This window comes from Chiloscyllium plagiosum, chromosome 1 (genome assembly GCF_004010195.1).
Source record: "Chiloscyllium plagiosum isolate BGI_BamShark_2017 chromosome 1, ASM401019v2, whole genome shotgun sequence".
NCBI lineage: Eukaryota > Metazoa > Chordata > Chondrichthyes > Orectolobiformes > Hemiscylliidae > Chiloscyllium > Chiloscyllium plagiosum.
The window spans coordinates 29,312,056-29,331,079 of record NC_057710.1 but is presented as its reverse complement, the minus strand read 5'-3'; the positions used below and the strand labels follow the sequence as shown (position 1 = coordinate 29,331,079).

At 42.5% G+C, this 19,024-nt stretch overlaps 1 protein-coding gene across 2 annotated transcripts in view; it reads right to left on the bottom strand.

Annotated features, from left to right (window-relative positions):
• The window catches only part of LOC122560229 (fibroblast growth factor receptor 3-like), a 177,392-nt gene extending 160,679 nt beyond the window's left edge, over positions 1–16,713 (bottom strand). The window contains exons 1-2 of one of the 2 annotated variants that reach the window (XM_043710819.1): positions 16,528–16,713; positions 15,080–15,189 (exon numbers count right to left, since the gene is read on the bottom strand). The gene's annotated coding sequence lies outside the window, so the exon portion shown is untranslated. The remainder of the gene's footprint in view (positions 1–15,079; positions 15,190–16,527) is intronic. The other variant, XM_043710906.1, reaches the window with a different exon arrangement.
• Between the last annotated feature and the right edge of the window lie 2,311 nt (positions 16,714–19,024).

Here is a 19,024-nt window from a genome sequence, read left to right as displayed (position 1 = left end):
CAGGATATTGCCTGGATTGGAGAGTGTTGGACAACTTTGACTCCAAATAGACTGGAAGCTGATGGGTAACCTGATAGAAGTATATAAAATTATGAGAGGCACAGATAGGCTCAATAGTCAGAGTTCTCTTTCTCAGGATGGAAATGTCAAATACTGGGGGGCATAGGTTTAAGGTGAGAGTATAACATTTAAAGGAGGTGCGAGGCATGTGTTTTACACAGAGGTGCCTGAAATGCACTGCCAGAGATATCAGAGCCACGTTTAAGAGGTATTTGGAGGCACACATGAACAGGCAGAGAATAGAGGGGTATGGAACTATGCAGGCAGATGGATTTAGAATGGCATCATGATTGGCACAAACATGATGGGCCGAAGGGCCTGCTGCTGCACTGTACTGTTCTATGCTTTGAGAATTAGCCATAACCTGGTTTCTCACATGACTGTAAGAAGAACTGGTAGAGGATGCCAAACTGAACAGCTCAGTGTGCAGTCTCTGACTGAAAAATCAAACCTCGCCCAAAAACTACTCTCCATCTATTAGCACTCCTGAAGCTGTTGTACTGACGGCCCGGTGCACGTACAACAAAGCCAGCTAATACTGCTTTTAATCAAATTCAAACTTAAAGCTACATCTACTCGGATTTACAACTGACAAAAAAAAAACCGCGGCCTGTCTGATAGGCTGAGGGATTATATCCCGAATAAAGGAACGGGGTTGGGGAGAAGCAACAAATCTCTCACACACACACATACAGACAGTCACACACACACAGACCACGCTCTGTTTCATTAACATGTAACTTTCACTCAGACAGAATAGGGTCGAAATCGAAAAGCATAAAGCTCGCAAGTGGCCCATTCACACGGCAAACACTGAGCGGTTTCAGAGGTGTTCCTAAAGCGGCCAAGCATGTTGTTAGAATGCAGCATGAAAGAATTGGCTCCACTGTTGATTAAGATGTAAGCAGTCTCCAGAATCCGGGACCACCACACTCAGAGGGAGAGAAGGATCACAAATGATTGGTCCAAATTAAGACCCGCAGAAACTGAATGTCAATTCGTTCAAGGACTAGATTCGCTTTTGAAAATAAAATAAAGGATTGAAGCAAAGCACAAATAAAGCTGGACCTCAGCAGTTGAAAATGGACTGGAAGCAAGGCTAATAATTTAGGTGTAAGATTTCTGTTCGAAGTTGGGTCCGCTCCGCGTCCCCACTTGTCTCAGTTGCCGCTGAACTTGCTTATTTTGCTCTTACAGTGGCCTGGTTTCATCTTTAAACATACTCGGCCCTTAGGTTTAATTAAAAGCTCGGTCGCTGTTAGGAGTTTAATCTTTGAATAAACAGAAATTGCACTTTGTAAAGAAGGGAGTGGCCGGTCGAAACCAAACACCGGGCTTAAAATAGACTGAAAAAATGTTCCGAAAAGAGATTACACAAATATGCCTCAAAGTGTAAGCTACAAGAATGCTGTTCCTATTGAAATATTAACCCCTGCTTTAACTAATAATATCATTTCTCTCATACATAAGGCGGAAGGGAAAATAGGGAGGAAATATTACTTAAATGTTCATATTTCAGAAGACCCAGGGGTTTACACACACACGCACACACATATATATATATCATTTAAGATTGCACGGTACGTTGATATAGTTTCTTCAGAAGCATCCCTCACTTTATAAATCCAGGCAGATTGTGAAAGAGCTGGGACAGTATTCTGAGCTTCCTTTGGACATCAACAAGAGCCCTTGTGTGAAATTCCGTACCACCCCACACTTTGGAAAGGATAGAAAAGGTTTTCAAAAGATTGGGCAGAAGATGTACCAGAATGGTCCCAAGATTAAGAAGCTTCCTTTACTGGAGACCCAGAGATTGTCTTGCTTGTAACAGGGTACATCTCATGGATGTGATCAAATTTGTTCCGGGTTTTGGTAAAATGAGCCAACTGTTTTCATGGGTAGAAAGGTCAACCACTAGAGCGAAGGAAGACCTGCATTTGTATAGCATCTTTTGCAACCACTGAGCCAACCAATATGCCTTCAACCCAGTGAAGTACTTTTGGAATAACATTGTTGTAACAGAGGAAAAGAAGCAGCCATTCTGTGTTCAGCAAACTGTCACAGACCGCAATCTGATAATGACAAAATAATCTGATGTTGACTGAGGGATAATATTGACCAGGACCCTAGGAATATTATTCCCCTGCTATTCTTTGAAATAGTGCCTTGAGATCTTTTTTCCATCCACCTGAGAACATAGGCACAGCCTTGTTTCCAAGGATGAGGAATTTTGGTTCTGAAGATAAATTGGGTAATCTGAGTGAAAGGGCACAGATTTAATGAAAAGTAATTAGTAAAAGAATCAAAATTAATATGAAGAAAATCTTCACGCAGTAAATTGTTAGTCTTTGGAATTTTTGGAGTGCTGGAGTTTTTATTGAGGATGTCATTAGTAAAATAGATAAGAAGACCCAGTGGATGTGATATATTTGACTTTCAGAAGGCTCCATAAGAAGTTGGTAAGCAAAATTAAAGCACATGGGATAATGAGTAATCTATTGTCATGGATTAAAAATTGTTTCGTAAATAGGAAAGAGAAATTAGATACAAATGCATGTTTATCCATGTGGCTGGTAATGACTAATGGGATATCACAAGGATCGATGCTTGGGCCCCCAACTATTCATGATGGAGTCTGGTACAATTGCAACACTTAAGAGGCATTTGGATAGCTATATGAATAGGAAGGGTTTGGTGGGATCTGGGCCGGGTGCTGTCAGCTGGGACTAGATTGGGTTGGGATATCTGGTCGGCATAGACAGGTTGGTCCGAAGGGTTTATTTCCATGCTGTACATCTCTATGACTCTATGATTCTATATACAATAAGGAGCTAGATGAGGAAACCAAATACAAGGTTTTCACATTTGCTGATGATGCAGAGGTAAATGGAGAATGCCACTAGGTGAGATTGTTCACTTGGAGAACTGCTACAGTCACAATGGGCCAAATAGCCTCCTTTGTTGATCTAACAACTTTGTGATTCTGCCTTATCCAAAAACAGATCACTGAGAGTGCAGTACTTCAGTGGTATGTCAGCCTTAATTTTGCAGGGTCATGTGGTGGAATGGGATCAACACTCAGAACCATGTCATTCAAGTGAGAGTGCGACCAATTGAACCACATCTGTCATGAGCTACCTGCTCTCTTGACTTAGCTTCAAGATACTTGGCAAATAAAAAAGCAAAAGAGATTTGGACATATACATAAAAAAGGTTGAACAATTGTTGGGGATTGGGTTGTGAACTAAATGGGTGGTTTAGAAAGTTAGCAGAGGCTTGATGGATTGAATGACATCTTTCTCTGCTGTACAATAAGATTTGATCAAATGGACCTTCCCACAAGTGCTGGCACTGATTTTTACCAGGTTTCCTTTTGTTATAACTAGCCTTTGCATTAGCCTGTCGTCTAATGGTCTTCCTCTGTCTTTACCCCTCTGCGTCCCGAACCAAAACTCTCCAATCTGAGGCACCAAGGAGGGGAAAACTTGAGACAGTAACAAAACAATGGAACCCATTGGCCCCACTCAGCCTGGCTCAACAATAAACAGAGTGATTTACCTGGAGTATGGATTGCAAATTTCCTCCTGGTAACATGCAATCTAAGATGCAATCCAATTATTCAGTTGATGCATTTGCTCTGTCAGCTCTCTTAGGAACACCATTCGTGAAACTACGGGGCTGCCTCTTGCTCCCCGCAGAAGCAAATCGCAGGCAGTTTGTCATGTAGCAGCAGCTTACAAAAATCACAGGAACTTGGCCAGGAAGGAGAAGGCAGCATTGCTCTTGGGGTGGGGGGAGAGTGAGAATCACTGAACCAGAAAACTTAATCATTGGATTCGACCTACTAGTGTACCATGACAGATTTTATCTTCATTACTGAAAGTCCTGGCTCCTTCACAAACTCCTCAATTTCCTATTGTGGACTCAGTGAGTAAGGGCATTGATTAGTTTGACACTGGCCTAGACAGATCAGGAAGGTTCCACCTTCAATTCGTGCTCTGCAATTGATGTCCTCTGCGAAAATCAGCAGACAGCAATGTGATGAATCTGTGGTGACAATAACTCCCCATGTTGCGGGAAAAGATGGAGCAGGGTACAGGCTATGGAGCCTTGCAACTCTCAGCGAGAAGGCCAGTAATTAGAAATGTGCATCGATCAAAATCTCTCAGCCTGTGTATCCCCAAAAAGTATTGTGAAGTGACACTTCTTACCTTTGACCAATGTTTTAACCCTGGTCAAGCCAACATGTATTGCCCATCCCTAATTGTCCAGAGGGCAATGAAGAGTCAACTACATTGCTGTGGGTCTGGAGTCACATGGAGGCCAGGCTGGGTGAGTACTGCAGTTTCTTTCCCTGAAGAGCAACAGTGAACCAGATGATTTTTTTTCCCAACAATCAGCATCAGTTTCATGGTCCTCATCAGGCCCTTAATGCCCAAGGATGGGGTACTTAAAAGTACCCCATCCAACATGGCAGGATGTGAACCCTGATCCCCGGAACATTATCTGGGTCTCTGGGTGGTCGATGTTTGGAACTTTCTTCCACAAATGGCAGTGGATGTCGGATCGGTTGTTAATTTTAAATCAGAGATAGATACATTCTTTGTTAAGCAAAGATATCAAAGGATATGGGCTAAAGGCAGGTATATGGAGTTAGGCTAAAGATCAACCATGATCTTATTGAATGGTGGAACAGGCCTGAAGGGCTGAATGGCCTGCTTCTGTTCCTATGATTAATAGTCTAGTGGTAATAGCATTAGGCCATAGTCTCCCATCTTTCTTTTAGTGATTGATTAGTTGAATTCACTAAATGCTCGTGTATGCAGATGAGCTAATGATGACTGACCCCTGACCTTCCACCATTCTGAGAAACTCCTTATTGATATTTGGCAAGAATGGGGTCTTGATTTACAGAAAAAGATAAAGGCTAAAGTGTAAAGAGCAGGGAATCACCGACAGTGAAATGAGTGGGAGAGGAGATAAATCATGGATGTGAGTCTTTCTCCATCTCACCTCCCTGAGAGGCAGCTTGAAATGCTTCACAAATCATGGATTCATTTTGAAATGCAGTGTCTGTTGTGGCTCACCCAGATGTGTAGCTACTTTCCAAACAACACTTCTCCAAGTGTCCTGTGCTGTGCTGTACTGTTCTATGTCAAGATTAGCTAACACTACGGGCAATTTAGCATGGCCAATTCACCTGACCCGCATATCTTTGGATGTGTAGCTACTTTCCAAACAACACTTCTCCAAGTGTCCTGTGCTGTGCTGTACTGTTCTATGTCAAGATTAGAGTGGTGCTGGAAAAACACAGCAGGTCAGGCAGCATCCGAGGAGGCCGGAAAATCAACATTTCGGGCAAAAGCCCTTCATCAGGATCCATTCCTGATGAAGGGCCTTTGACCAAAATGTTGATTTTCCTGCTCCTCGGATGCTGCCTGACCTGCTGTGCTTTTCCAGCACCACTCTAATCTTGACTCTGATCGCCAGCATCTGCAGTCCTCACTTTCGCCTGTACTGTTCTATGTTCTATTTTAAGAGGACACAATGAAAGGTGTTTATATTGATTCCTCATGGGTTTCAGTGAATCAGGTTACAGTGTGAGTGTTTTTATTTGTTTCTAGATTTCTAACAAAATGTAATTCTTGATGTGAAAAATATTCGAGTAAAAGAAAAAGCTTTGTTGTTTCTATTAATGTTTTGAAGTTAAGCAAGTTACTCATGTGAGCTCTGGGCTGGAAAAGGAGAGTGGAGTGGGTCTGGGAGTCGTAGAGATGGTTGGGGGAATAATGAGATTCTATGGGAGGATTGAAGGCTGGATGGTATTCATCCACATTCAGTATTCAATGTTCCTGAATTATCTTTCTTTAAATGAATGTTAGCATCCACCTAAGTAATTAAATAAGTAGTTGCTTGGTACCACAGAACTTGAATATTGCAAAAAACCCCACACTTTTGTCAAAGTTTTTCATCTTGCACTCAACTTGCAAAAAATAACTTTGTAAAAATCTGTACCACTTTTGATAAGTTATAAAATATATAAATTTATTGCTTCTGCAAATGAATGCCATGAAATGGGGAAGTCCAGCAATTTGCAAAGCAAAATTATAACTGCAAGGGAAAGGAAAGCTTTCCCACTATGTACTGCCAGCATTATGCCTGGGTAACATTGTGCTAAAACTGTCTTGTCACAAGCTGAACCAACAACTAATCAGTAACTACCCTTTGTTGGTACAGAGCACACCCTCCAAAAAATTAAACTACCGACAAAAGGCAAAGTGTCTGCAACTGAGAAGTGACCAGGGTCTCAGTTTAATCAGATAACTGCAGGATAGGTTGTGAACGAAGCAACCCTCTCCACCCGACCATGAATTATATTGGGGGAGCATGTCTTTTTTGCATTCTAAATCCCAAAGACAAAGGCTTGCCTCTCCTGGGGAAGCCTTTCTGGAGGATTAAGCAGCCATTGTTGGCAAAACATAAATTACAACTTCTTTACAAACCACCCTAGCCTCTCAGCTGGGACCCTGCGACTCAGGGGCTGGCTCCAGTCCACTCCTGTTATCTCCAAGTGGATGAAGAGCTCAGTTTCAGCCCTGAAGGCAGATGGAATTCTGCACTCACTTTCTGCACCTACATCTGGGAAATAAATGGTCTGAAGAGGTCAGGTTCAAACAAAGTGAAAAGATGTTCCAGTGTAACAACAACATCTCCCCAGCCTCAGAAAGCCAAGACGATCAAATAACACCATTTGTGGAAAGAAAATGCTACATCTGTACACTAGAGGGTGCAGCTCAGTCAATAAGCTGTCGTATCACTTGATGAGCTTTATGCAATTATTTGTGTAGTGTAAATATGAGTGAAGTACCATTCAACTGAATATTCAAAATCATTGTACTCAGTGCCTTGATGGACAGATGTAAAGACTAGTTTTAAGAGTTGATTTAATAGCTAGTTAAACTTATTTCCTCATTCCCATCTACTGCAGCCTTCCTGTTCTACTTACCAACTACCCTCACATAAGGCAGATAGCTGTAGATTTGTCAATATTGACTACCAGTGTGGGTTGACTTGCTCTTTCCTCTGTCTGGGCAGTCACAGTCACCATTGATTTACATACTTTACACAGGTTGTGGGGTCTTCAGTCAACATGCTACCTACTGCTTGCTTTACAATGAAAAGACAACCCAGCTCAAAGGGGAATTCTCCAGCACTGCCCGAGGCCACACAGACTCGGGAAGTTCCAGATATTTATTGAGTTCACTGGTATCATTCAAGGTGTGATCAGGGTGACCAAATGTCCAGTCTTTTAAGAAATACAACAAAAGCAAAATACTCCCAATGCTGGAAATCTGTAATAAAAACAGAAATTGCTGGAGAAACTCAGCAGATCTGGCAGCATCTGTGGACGGAAAAAAGAGAGCTAACGTTTCGAGTCCATTGACCCTTTGTTAGAATGCAGCTTCTGAAGGAGGATCACTGGACACAAAACGTTAACTCTGCTTCCTATCCACGGATGCTGTCTGACGTAATTAGTTTCTCCAGCAATTTCGTTACAGAGAAGATAACCTTGTGACTCCATAAATTCTATATTTTGACAGCCTTAAGCCACCTGTTCCCACCCCCCCCACCCCATCACCACTACTTCTACAGTTATTAGAACCCCTACCCTAATGCCATCAAACAATTGGTCAGTAGATCCCCTTCCCAACTTCAACCCCTCATCCCACAAAATCCCACTGTTGAAGAGTCCCCTTGTTTGATTTTATTTGGTGAGACAGAGGGCAGCATCCTATGGCAGGAATGGGTTAATTGTATGGGGTAGTGTGGAGGGAGGGTGAGGGGCAGGTTTGAGATGGGTGGCTGGTGAGAAACCCTAACCAGGACATTAACAGATGTTCTTCCTGTATGAGGTTAGACATTCTGGTCATCTTTCCGATAGGAAGGAGGAGGGGAGGGATTGGGGAATATAGTCAAAAACAGTCCCCTTGGTTAACTTCTCTCACCCAAGGACCTTAACTGTCGTGCCCCTGACATGGCTCAGGCTGGAAGATGATGGGAAGATACAAAGAAAGATCCTGAGGTTGATCCAAATGCCTCACCGCCAATGCAGTACTTTCAAAGTATAATCACTGCTGCGGCACAGGAAACAGGGCCAATGTTTGCACCACATGCTCCCGCAAATAGCAAGGGGATAACAGCCAGGTAATTTGCTTTTGCAAGTTTCATTCTGTAATAACTATTGATCAGGACATTGGGGGAAACTCCCCAGCCCTGCTTTGAAATACAACCATGGGCTTCTTCATGTTTGAATGAGATGGATGTTTTAATGTCTGCACTGAGAGTCAACTACTGTGACCCTCCCTCAGCTACGCACTGGCATCTTCACCTCGAGCAAACATGTTCCTGACCATATGACTGATCATCGTACCTTACAGTGCATTTCCTCTTTGAGATTTCAGAGGAATGAGAGCCAGTACTTTGTGTGTTACCAGCTCAAGGTCTCATACATCAGCATAGCACCGATAAGTGAATGTGTCAGATGACAACCTTCAACAACTATGACTTTTTAGAACAAAACATCACACTCTGCATTTTACTTTGCATCCTCATTCTCCTCCTATACTTGTTTCTTTAGGCTCTCCCTTTGCCTGTGCCTGTTTGAGCTTGTGAGTTGGTGAGGGTCTGAGAAGGGGGTGGGCAGGTGGGGCCCATTCTGTTGGAGTCAAATGCAGCCGACAGGAGAAACTGAGCGGTGGTCAGAATGCAGGAGAAAGTGAGGGCTGCAGATGTTGGAAATCAGAGTCGCGAGTCTCATGCTGGAAAAGCACCTCAGGCAGCATCCGAGGAGCAGTAGAATTGACATGTCGATTCCTGATGAAGAGCTTATACCAGAAGCATAGATTCTCCTGCTCCTCGGATGCTGCCTGACCTGCTGTGCTTTTCCAACACCACACTGTAAAATCAGAAGCCAGCCTGATCAACTTATAATCTTCTGGCCTGTATGCCACCTACATGAACACAAGGAGACCAGGAGTGAACCATTTGGCTCATTGTACCTGCTTCACTATTCATTATTTTCCTGGCTGATCTTGAGCAATAACCCCACTTTCCCAGCCTCTTCCCATATTCCTGCTTTGAGAGACCAATAACCGATCTATTCCAGCTTTCAGTGTACCATATTTAACAATGAGTATTCCATGGACTCACAATCCTTTGTGTGAAGTAACTTATCCTTCTCTCCCAAATGATCAGCCCTTATTCTGAGACTGTGGCCCTATGTTTTAGATTCCTCGGCCAGTAGTTGGGTGTCTGCAGCATCTGTTAAGCCTCATTAGAGTCTTCTGTGTTCAATGAGTTCTTCTCCTCGACCTGTAAACTCCACTCTGTTATTGCCCATTCAGCAGTGGGAGCAGCAACAGTTATGCATTAAAAAATAGGCGAGTTACTAGATTTGGTTAAACTGTAGAAGACACATTTACAAAACTAGGACTTCCACTAGTTGTTCAAATCTCGTTTTGATGATGAAGAGGAAAGTGCAGAAGCTAAGAGGATCAAAGAAGAGCTGAATGTGAAATCATGGAATGACTGAACAAGAGGAACAGAAATTGGAGGAGGAGTGGACCATAGACTGATCAAGCCGGTATTTGATATGTTCATGAGTGTCATATTTTCTGTGTCTTGAGATCACTCATTACATCATAAAAAATTATTAAAGTTATCTTCAAACTAAGATGTTGTCTACCAGAGAGCATGATAGCTGGCACCAGTTAACTGTCCACTGGTCTGTTTCCTTGTATTCTTTACTTTTTATTTCATTTGTTGACATGGTATTCCAAGTTACCTCAGTCGAAATTGAAATGGGGGTTGCAATGAGTTGGGTGTCTCTAGGCAGAGGGTCAAAGGTTATCAGAGATTGGTGGGAATGTGCCATTCAGAAGGCAATCGGATCAGTCATGGTTTTATTGAACAGTGGAGCAGGTTTGGAGAGCTGAATGACCTGCTGCTCCTATTTCATATATTCCTAGTTAAAAATCACACACCAGGTTATAGTGCTCTGAAAGCTAGTGCTTCCAATTAAACCTGTTGGACTATAACCTGGTGTTGTGTGATTTTTAACTTTGTACCCCCCAGTCCAACACCGGTATCTCCAAATCATGACATATGTTGTCATTCTGTCCTGGCTCATAGGCTGAACACGTCTTGTCTCTACTGACTGCCGGGTTCCCCGCTGATGTGAATCTTGGCCCATTCTTGAATAGTCTGGAATGATAAACCAGCCAGCTCACTGTGTATAAGAATTGGAGGTTTTACATTGGCACAGTAGTAAAGGAACAGGCGCTTTTTAATATTAGAGCTCAGTTGGGGAAAGCACAAGAGGAATCTTTGAAAGTTGCAATGAATGATCTTAGAGCACTTGAAGCACTTAGATGAGAAACTGTCCCCTCATCCAGCTGAATGCCTTTTACCCGAAAAAGAGCTGTTAGCTACGGACCAAGATTTGGAGATAACTATGGCAACGCTATTTGTAGCAATCCTTCTCACCTACATTCTTTTAAAGGAATAGTGCTCATTTAATCTTATCCAGTTATTAAGTACACATGCTGCTAACAAACAATGTGAATGCATGTGGGGAGCTGTAAACTCTAGCTATCTCGGGTATTGTTTCAGTTAAATGTCAATCTGTTCTAATCCAGGTTTAATTGTGAAGGGTGGATAATTACTGCTGGTTAGTCCACTAAAAGCCATGTTTGATTTATCTCAATCTGCCCTCATACTTTGGTCTGCTGGTACTGTGAAACATTATAATTGCGAGTAGATTTTTGTTGTTCACCAGCTCCCTCCTCCACTAACATTTAACTCTCGTCTTCATTTTGATGATGGAAGAAAGGATGTTTCTTCAGAAGCATATTGGTTCTGAGAGGAGTTGACAGAGTGTCTGCTAAAATGGCTGAAACTAAAAGATCTTCCATTTATACTGGATATGAGGAGAATGTTTTTCTCTCAGAGGCTCTTCTGGAACTTAGCAGGACTTATACACTTAGTGGTAAGGTCCTAGGGAGTGTTGCTGAACAAAGAGATCTTGGGGTGCAGGTTCCTAGCTCCTTGAAAGTGGAGTCACAGGTAGATAGGATAGTGAAGAAGGCGTTTGGTATGTTTTCCTTTATTGGTCAGAGTTTTGAGTACAGGGGTTGGGAGGTCATGTTGCGGCTGTACAGGACATTGGTTAGGTCACTGTTGGAATACTGTGTGCAATTCTGGTCTCCTTCCTATCGGAAAGGTGTTGTGAAACTTGAAAGGGTTCAGAGAAAATTTACAAGGATGTTTCCAGGGTTGGAGGATTTGAGCTAAAGGGAGAGGTTGAATAGGTCAGGGCTGTTTTCCTTGGAGCGTCGGAGGCTGAGGGGTGACCTTATAGAGGTTTATAAAATCATGAGGGGCATGGATAAGATAAATATGCAAAGTCTTTTCCCTGGGGTGGGGGAGTCCAGAACTAGATGGCATAGGTTTAGGGTGAGAGGGGAAAGATATAAAAGAGACATAAGGGCCAACGTTTTCATGCAGAGGGTGGTATGTGTATGGAATGAGCTGCCAGAGGAAGTGGTGGAGGCTGGTACAATTGCAACATTTAAAAGGCATTGCGGATGGGTATTTGAATAGGAAGGGTTTGGAGGGATATTGGCTGGGTGTTGGTGAGTGGGACTAGATTGAGTTGGGATATCTAGTCGGCATGGACGAGTTGGACCAAAGGGTTTGTTTCCGTGCTGTATATCTCTATGACTCCATGACTCTAACTGTTCCCCAGAGTATCTTTCTATGTTTTTAAGGCAGAGATAGATAGAATCTTGACTAACAAGGGAGTCAAAGCATTTCAGCACTAGGCAGGGTTGTTCGTGCCACAATCAGATCGTAGAATCAGCTACGGTATGGAAGCAGACCCTTCGGCCTGTTGAGTCTACACCGACCCTCTGAACAGCATTCCAGCCCCACCCTCTGTAACCTGGCATTTCCCATGGCTAACCCACCAAGTCTGCACACCCCTGGACAATTTAGCATGGCCAGAACACCTAAACTGCACATCTTTGGACTGTGGGAAGAAACCAGAGCACCCGGAGGAAACCCATGCAGACAATCACCCGAGGGTAGAATTGAACCTGGGATCCTGGTGCGATGAGGAAGCAGTGTTAACCACTGAGCCACCATAATCTAATTGAATAGTGGGGTTGCTTGGAGGGGCTGTGCTCTGAATTGTGTTAGTTGGAATTATGAAGGAATTTTCTCCCCTTATCCATTTGCTCCTGAAAATAATGGCTTCTTTCAGGTCGAGTTTTACAGGCATTCTACCCAGACAGCTATATTTTATGTGCAATCCAGACGGTCAGCATCAGAAGGTAGTCAACTCTGGATTGGCTGTTCTCATGTGATATCCACATATATACATCTGACTTGTTGACAGCACAAGACATCCATTTGGCCCAACCAGTCAGTGCCAGTACTTATGCTCCCGTAGGGCCTCTGTCCAATTTTATCCAGTCTCACCCTCTCACAATTCCTTTTTCTCTGAAGTACTTATTCAGCTTCCCCTGAAAGGCATCTATAAGATGGGAGACCATACTACCCAGGAGAGGCTGCTGCACAGCATTCAGAGGTAGGACTCTGAGCTGACTTCAAACCTCCCTCCAAAGGCCAAGTGTAATTCCTCCCCCTCAATAGTCTGACATGTTGACTTGGTAAATGCTGTTACAGAGGCTCAAGTAAGTGGTCTGGAAATATGGACTTCAACCTCCAACAGCAGTCAGTGGAACTTCTATTAGTTATTAAATACACATCTTGTCAAAGCTTTCTGTCTTGTATGCTCTAGGGCACAGCACAAGAAATACCAAAGGAAAGAGAAAAAACATTTATTCTGTATGAGAGGAGAAGGCGGATTGTTTGGTAATTAGGACAGGGGTTACCTTGGAGAATGCACCAATTAATGAAGGTGACAGTGAACAGTCAAAGCTTTGTTGTTTTTAAACAAGACAGCTTGGCACAGATTGGTCACAGCATTACCCTGACAAATGAACCAGAGAATGGCTGTCACCATGTATTGTTGCACAGAAATAGGCACAGTATATGTAAATGTGCTGTCTGTCTGCACAGAACAGGGCGCTGTGTATTAATATGTGTAGCTTCCAGTACATGCAGATACACCATCCTGCACACTTAGGATTATTTAACAAATGTTGTCCAATTGCAGAATCACACTTAATATTGGACACTGTGCTCAGCTTTGAAAATATGGGATACTTGGGTACAGTCAGTTACAAACAGCTAAGCATAAAGAGAAATTGCTGGAAAAAACTCAGCAAGTCTGCAGTATGTGTGGAGAGAAAGCAGAGTTAATGTTTCAGGCTCGTGACCCCTCTTCTGAGTGTTCTGTTCTGAATAATATCTATTTTATTCTGAGGAAGCGTCACTGGACCTGAACATTAACTCTGCTTTCTCTCTACAGCTGCTGCCATACCGCTGACTTTTTCTGTTCGGTGTTTCTGATTTGCTGCATCTGCAGTTCTTTGGTTTATTTGCAATGGAGTTGTCTACCAGTCTTGGAACACACTGCCATTGCACTTGCACTGAAATTCCTACATCACATTACTCATTTTGTGATAGACAGATTATCTTTTTGGTTAGTTAGCAACAACCTATTACTAGCAAGCACCACTTGTGTTGCTACTGCATAGTAACAGCGTGAAACATTAGCTTTTCATATTACTCAAATTTTTGAGATATTTTACCTTCTGGGGCAATCTGAGGTTTTCAGTTTTTCAGGACCAAAACTGATAGCCTTAGGCTATCCATGAGTTTGTGCATTTTACACTGAGAAATTAATCTTAGTGAGATTCATCAAACTGTGAGAAAAACTTTTCTTAAACTGTGTGCAACTGTAGGAATTCAAGCATGGTTACTGAGCTTGCAGTTGAACAGTAATACTGAACACCCTGGACAATTTCTCAATTTGTACTTCAAGGAAAGACAGCCATTTTGACTGCTGTACATCTAAAGTGAATTTGAGCATCAGATGGAGCCCATTAATATGTGTAAGGAGAATCTTAGATTCAATTATAGTAAACATATTATCGACATAATGGAAATGTGCAAGGAATAGGAGGTTAGGTATCATTTCATTAAAGAACCATTTATTCATGGAAGTCAATCAAAGTGTTTGAGAGAGCTGGGCCTAACTGGGATCCTATGCTAACACCATCTATTTTGCATATAGTGTCATTAAAACTGCACTGAACTTTGTGAGTTGCTAAACTCGTAAGTACAATAAATACTGATTCATGCAATGGTAGTGGGTCTAGATTTCCACAATTTAGTATGCAGATCTTTCTTGAGTGGCACGCAAAGCAACACTTTTCACAGTATCTTGGTCCGTGTTGCAACAACAAATCATAGCAAATCGAATAGACTAGCAATGACAAGTGATCACATGCGCACTGCTTTGCTATTGATATGCAAGTCCTGTAAGGCCTTTGCAAATGGTCTCAAATGCTTTCCCTTACATGAATTTTAGGAATGGAGCTTGGAAATCATTGGCCACCTTCGCATGTCAGTGCAGAGCATGTTCGTCCATTTTGACCCAACTTATTTTAAATCGTTTTAACTCTCTGCCCTAGAAGAATACAGCTAAACATTTGTGTTGCATTCTGTGCTAAAATGACTAATTATGGTTTGTTTCCAGGCCAGCATTGCTTTGGCAGTTAAAGCATTTCTTCTTTAAATCAGGAAAGTCTATTATTTCACCTCAGGCATAAGAAACTATCACAAATAACTTTTCTGAAAGAGTTTGTACCTTAAAAAATTCAGAGCAAACATCATTTGTTACTGACTATATTAATATGAAGTATTATGGGCAGAGGATTTATCAGAGGTGACAGATTTGATCAATTATCTCGTCTTCTTTTGAGATCTCTCTCTGACACTTTGGCTAACGTTCCTGAGCAGCTCCAAACAGTTTTGAAAAGAAACTTACTTCCTGAGATAGTGGCTTGACTGTGGGACTTGCTGCCGTTGGAAGATATTGAAGTTAGTAGAATAAATGCAGCAAAGATAAGCACAGGCGAGAAAAAGGAGGAGAAGTGCCTGTTGAGAGGATAAAATAAAACAATGTGAAGCAGAAACACTGTTGGACCAAGCAGCCTGTTTCTGTGCTGTAACTTCTAAGTTGTTCGCTGTAATCGCAAAACCAGATTTCAGAGAATTGAGCTTTGACCCGGTGTGAAGAGCAAGTGAGCTTCGGTCCACATTCTGGTCAATAAGAATGTGTATCTCTTTGGCTCCTGAAATGGACCAACATGGGTCACACACTGTTACATCCGATTCTGAAATGGGGGTGGAATTAAATGGTTGCATGCTTCACAGTGTCTCCAGTGTCAAATTCACTGACTGTCGTGACTTAAAAAAAATTCTAATCCAACATTACAATGGCCATAAGGTCAAATTCACTTTAGCGTGCCTCTGACTTAACTGGCAAGAGGTTACTAAAATATATCAGAACATTTTATTGCTGCCTATGTTGCTTATTATGGTTGCTAGAGTTGAATACAATGGTGAATTTATGCCCTTCTTAATAAATTTGTTATTTTTAAAGACTTTCTTTTTAGAAAGAATAGTAGTGACTGGGAGTTCATGTCAGATGGCAGTGGTATTAGCCTGACGTTCAGATCTATTGTAATTACTGGAATGAACAATCAAATGCCACGTAGTCAATCTGATAATGCCAGTTTTGTGCCATTGTCCGAGATAGATTTCTAGCTCCACTGCATTTTATCTTTCTGGATTACTGTTTATTGTCCTCACAATCCTCAGGTTAAGCTCCTCAGAGGTCAATAACATAAACAGCACATTCCTTTAACTCCTTCGCTGCTGTGGCAAAATCACTATCCCCTGACAGCCAAGGGTTAAGCTGGATGATAGTTTATATTTTGTGTTTTATTCTCTTGACAAGCTCCAGTCAAATGTTATGCAGTGCAATTTGAAGAAATAATCATCAAAAATGATTATAGACAGGAGTCAAGCTGTAAAGAAAATAACATTTTGAGATTCAGGGGTAAAGGTTTGTTCTCCTAGACATAAATATAGAGTCAGGCACAACCACTTGCATACACAAAGACATGCTGTTCTGTAAGCATATTTCTCCAAAACCCTTGACAATTTAAAAGAGAAGTTGACCATTTTAAAACAGATGAAAATCTATCATCAAGTCACTGGCTTACATTGATAGTCTACCTTTGCCCCGCTCCATCAAAATTTTCACTTTTCTTTTCACAACATCACAACAAAGCAGCAGCGTCTTGCACAATGTTAACAGCAAGCAACCAAAGTGGCTCCAGCGGCTATAGGTCCTTGAGTGTTTGAAAACCCAAGAACAGATGATTTATTAAAAAAGCAAGGAAAGGATTGGGTTGCACAGATTCCTACCTCAGTTCTGGCACTATGTGGTCTGAAGTTGACTCAAACGTGCTAATCCTCCACAGAATTCAGCAGTCAAGTGATAGCAACTTGACTCTGACAGTTAAAATGTTTTTTCTGTCTCTCCTTTTCCCCCCTTCCACTGTCTTCTCTCATCCAGCTCCCTCTGACAGAACAGCTTCTCCACTTGACATCAGTACTTGCTACTGCGCTCCCCTCCAGTCCCCTCCTGTGTGCTGTGTTGCTGCTGCAGGCTGTGAGCTGTGAGATCACATCACTGTGGGGAGAGTCTGACTGGACCTGTGCAATCTGTACTTCACATGCTAGGCATCGAAGGCATTGCATTTGCATTGCATTCGCTCTCTAGTGGAATGCATTGAGCTGCTTGCCAGGCTTCAATGCAGAACAGCTTTCTCTCTCTCTCTCTGTCTGTCTCCCTCTCTATCTCTGAATTGGAGTCTGCTGCATCTCCCCCAAGTTTGTATCTGATAAGGTGGCATTAGTATACTTTCATCACAGAATGAGCTTTGAAGGCAAACAAATTCTGACAAAAGACTTGAAATGTTAACTGTGTTTTCCCCCTCTGCCAGACCTGCTGGGTTTCTCTCTCAAGTGTTTGTTTCAGCTCATGCTGGGTTTGTTTTTGTGACACTGAACACAGTCTTCCCCAAATGGTCCAATTTTGAAATGGCTGATGAAAAATTTGCTTCGGTCAGGTATCTGCCTTTGCAGGTTTGCAATTCATTGAATTCATCGTCTTTCCTCTCGGCTAATCTTTACTCCCTCCTCCTCCTCCTTTCCAAAGATGTTAGCTCCTCACCAGTGTCAGGGCCAGTGTTAAACAACGGCTTGAAGGAAGAGGAGGTGAGAGATTTAGGAACCAACTTCTGGATTTGGAGGCGTGGCAGCTTCTCTCGACGGCTGTGCCCAAGTGACTAATACTTGCGTGGTCCCCTAAAGAGCTAGTGTGGGCAGGCTATTCATCTGTGAGAGACATCATTGCCCCCAGCCTGGAATGAGAGTCATATCAGATTTTAACTATCATACATTAACTTGGTTTCAGTCACTGCACAGATGCTGCCAGGCCTGCTGAGTTTCTCTAACTCACTTTAATTTTATTGTGGCCTTAACCTGATTTCGTCCTCAATCGATCAGAGTTACTGGGCGTTGATCAAGAGGGAAACGTTGACTGATATTACACCCTAGATGCTAAGGTCAAGTGCAGTTGTTGCTCAGAATGGGTTAAATTTTCATACAACAGCAGTCGAAGCTGAAGCACTCATGTGATTATAACCCACATCACTGTCACTTCAGCTAGGTACCTAGATTAATTGGGTAGATGCCTGGTTTGTGACCCTAACAGTGTGGGTTCAACTCCTGCTATGACTGAGGATTCACAAAATGTTCTCCTCCCATCTGAGGTGATGGTGATCCTCAGGTCAAACCACCATCAGTTTGTCTTTCTGTAATGAGAGAGCAGCCTTATGGTATGGTAGGACTATGATGACTTTACCTCTTACTTGGAAATAATTACATTAGGTGTTGGCAGTAAATGCTGGCCCAGCAAGTAATGCCCAAATCACGTGAATGAATCAAACAAAACTTTGTTTTGTAGGAACTTGTTTTATTGGATCTGGTTGTCTCTGGATAGGTCAGTATTGATTGGCCATCCTTAATCGCCGAGTGAATCATATCTTAGAATCCCTACAGTGTGGAAACAGGCCATTCAGTCCATCAAGTCAGTACTGACCCTCTGAAGAGCATCCCACCCAGACCCACTGCTTCTCTTTCTCTGTATCCCTGCGCCATGGGCAATTTAACATGACCAAATCATCTAACCTGCAAATCTTTGGACTGTGGGAGGAAGCCAGGGCACCTGAGGAATCCCACGCAGACATATGGAAAATGTCCAAACTCCACGCAGATAGCTGCCCAAGAGTGGAATCGAACGCAGGTTCCTGGTACTGTGAGGCAATAGTGCTAACTACAGTGCCACTGGACTGCCCCAGGGCAGTTAACATCAGTGACATTGTTGTGGGTCATGACGATTTTAAAGGGACCTGAGGAGCAACATTTTGACATAGAGGGTAGTTCGTACATGGAATGAACACCAGAAGAAGTGGTAGATGCAGGTACAGTTACAACATTTGAAAGACATTTGGACAGGTCCGTGAATAGGAAAGGTTTAGAGGGCTATGGGCCAAATGGGACTAGTTTAGTTTGGGAAACCTGGTCGGCATGGACACAATGGACTGAAGGGTCTGTTTCCAAGCTGTATGAATCTATGACTCTATGACAGGCCAGGTAAGGTTGGCAGATTTTCTTCTCAAAACAGCATGAGTGAACCAAGTGGGTTTTAAAACAGTAATCTACACAGTTGCGATTCGACCAAATTTATTTTCCAAATTTTATTGAGTCCAAATTTCAGTCATCCACCATGGTGGGATTCAAGCCCGTGTCCCCAAAGCATTATGGTTGGGATCCTGGATTACTAATTCAGTGAATC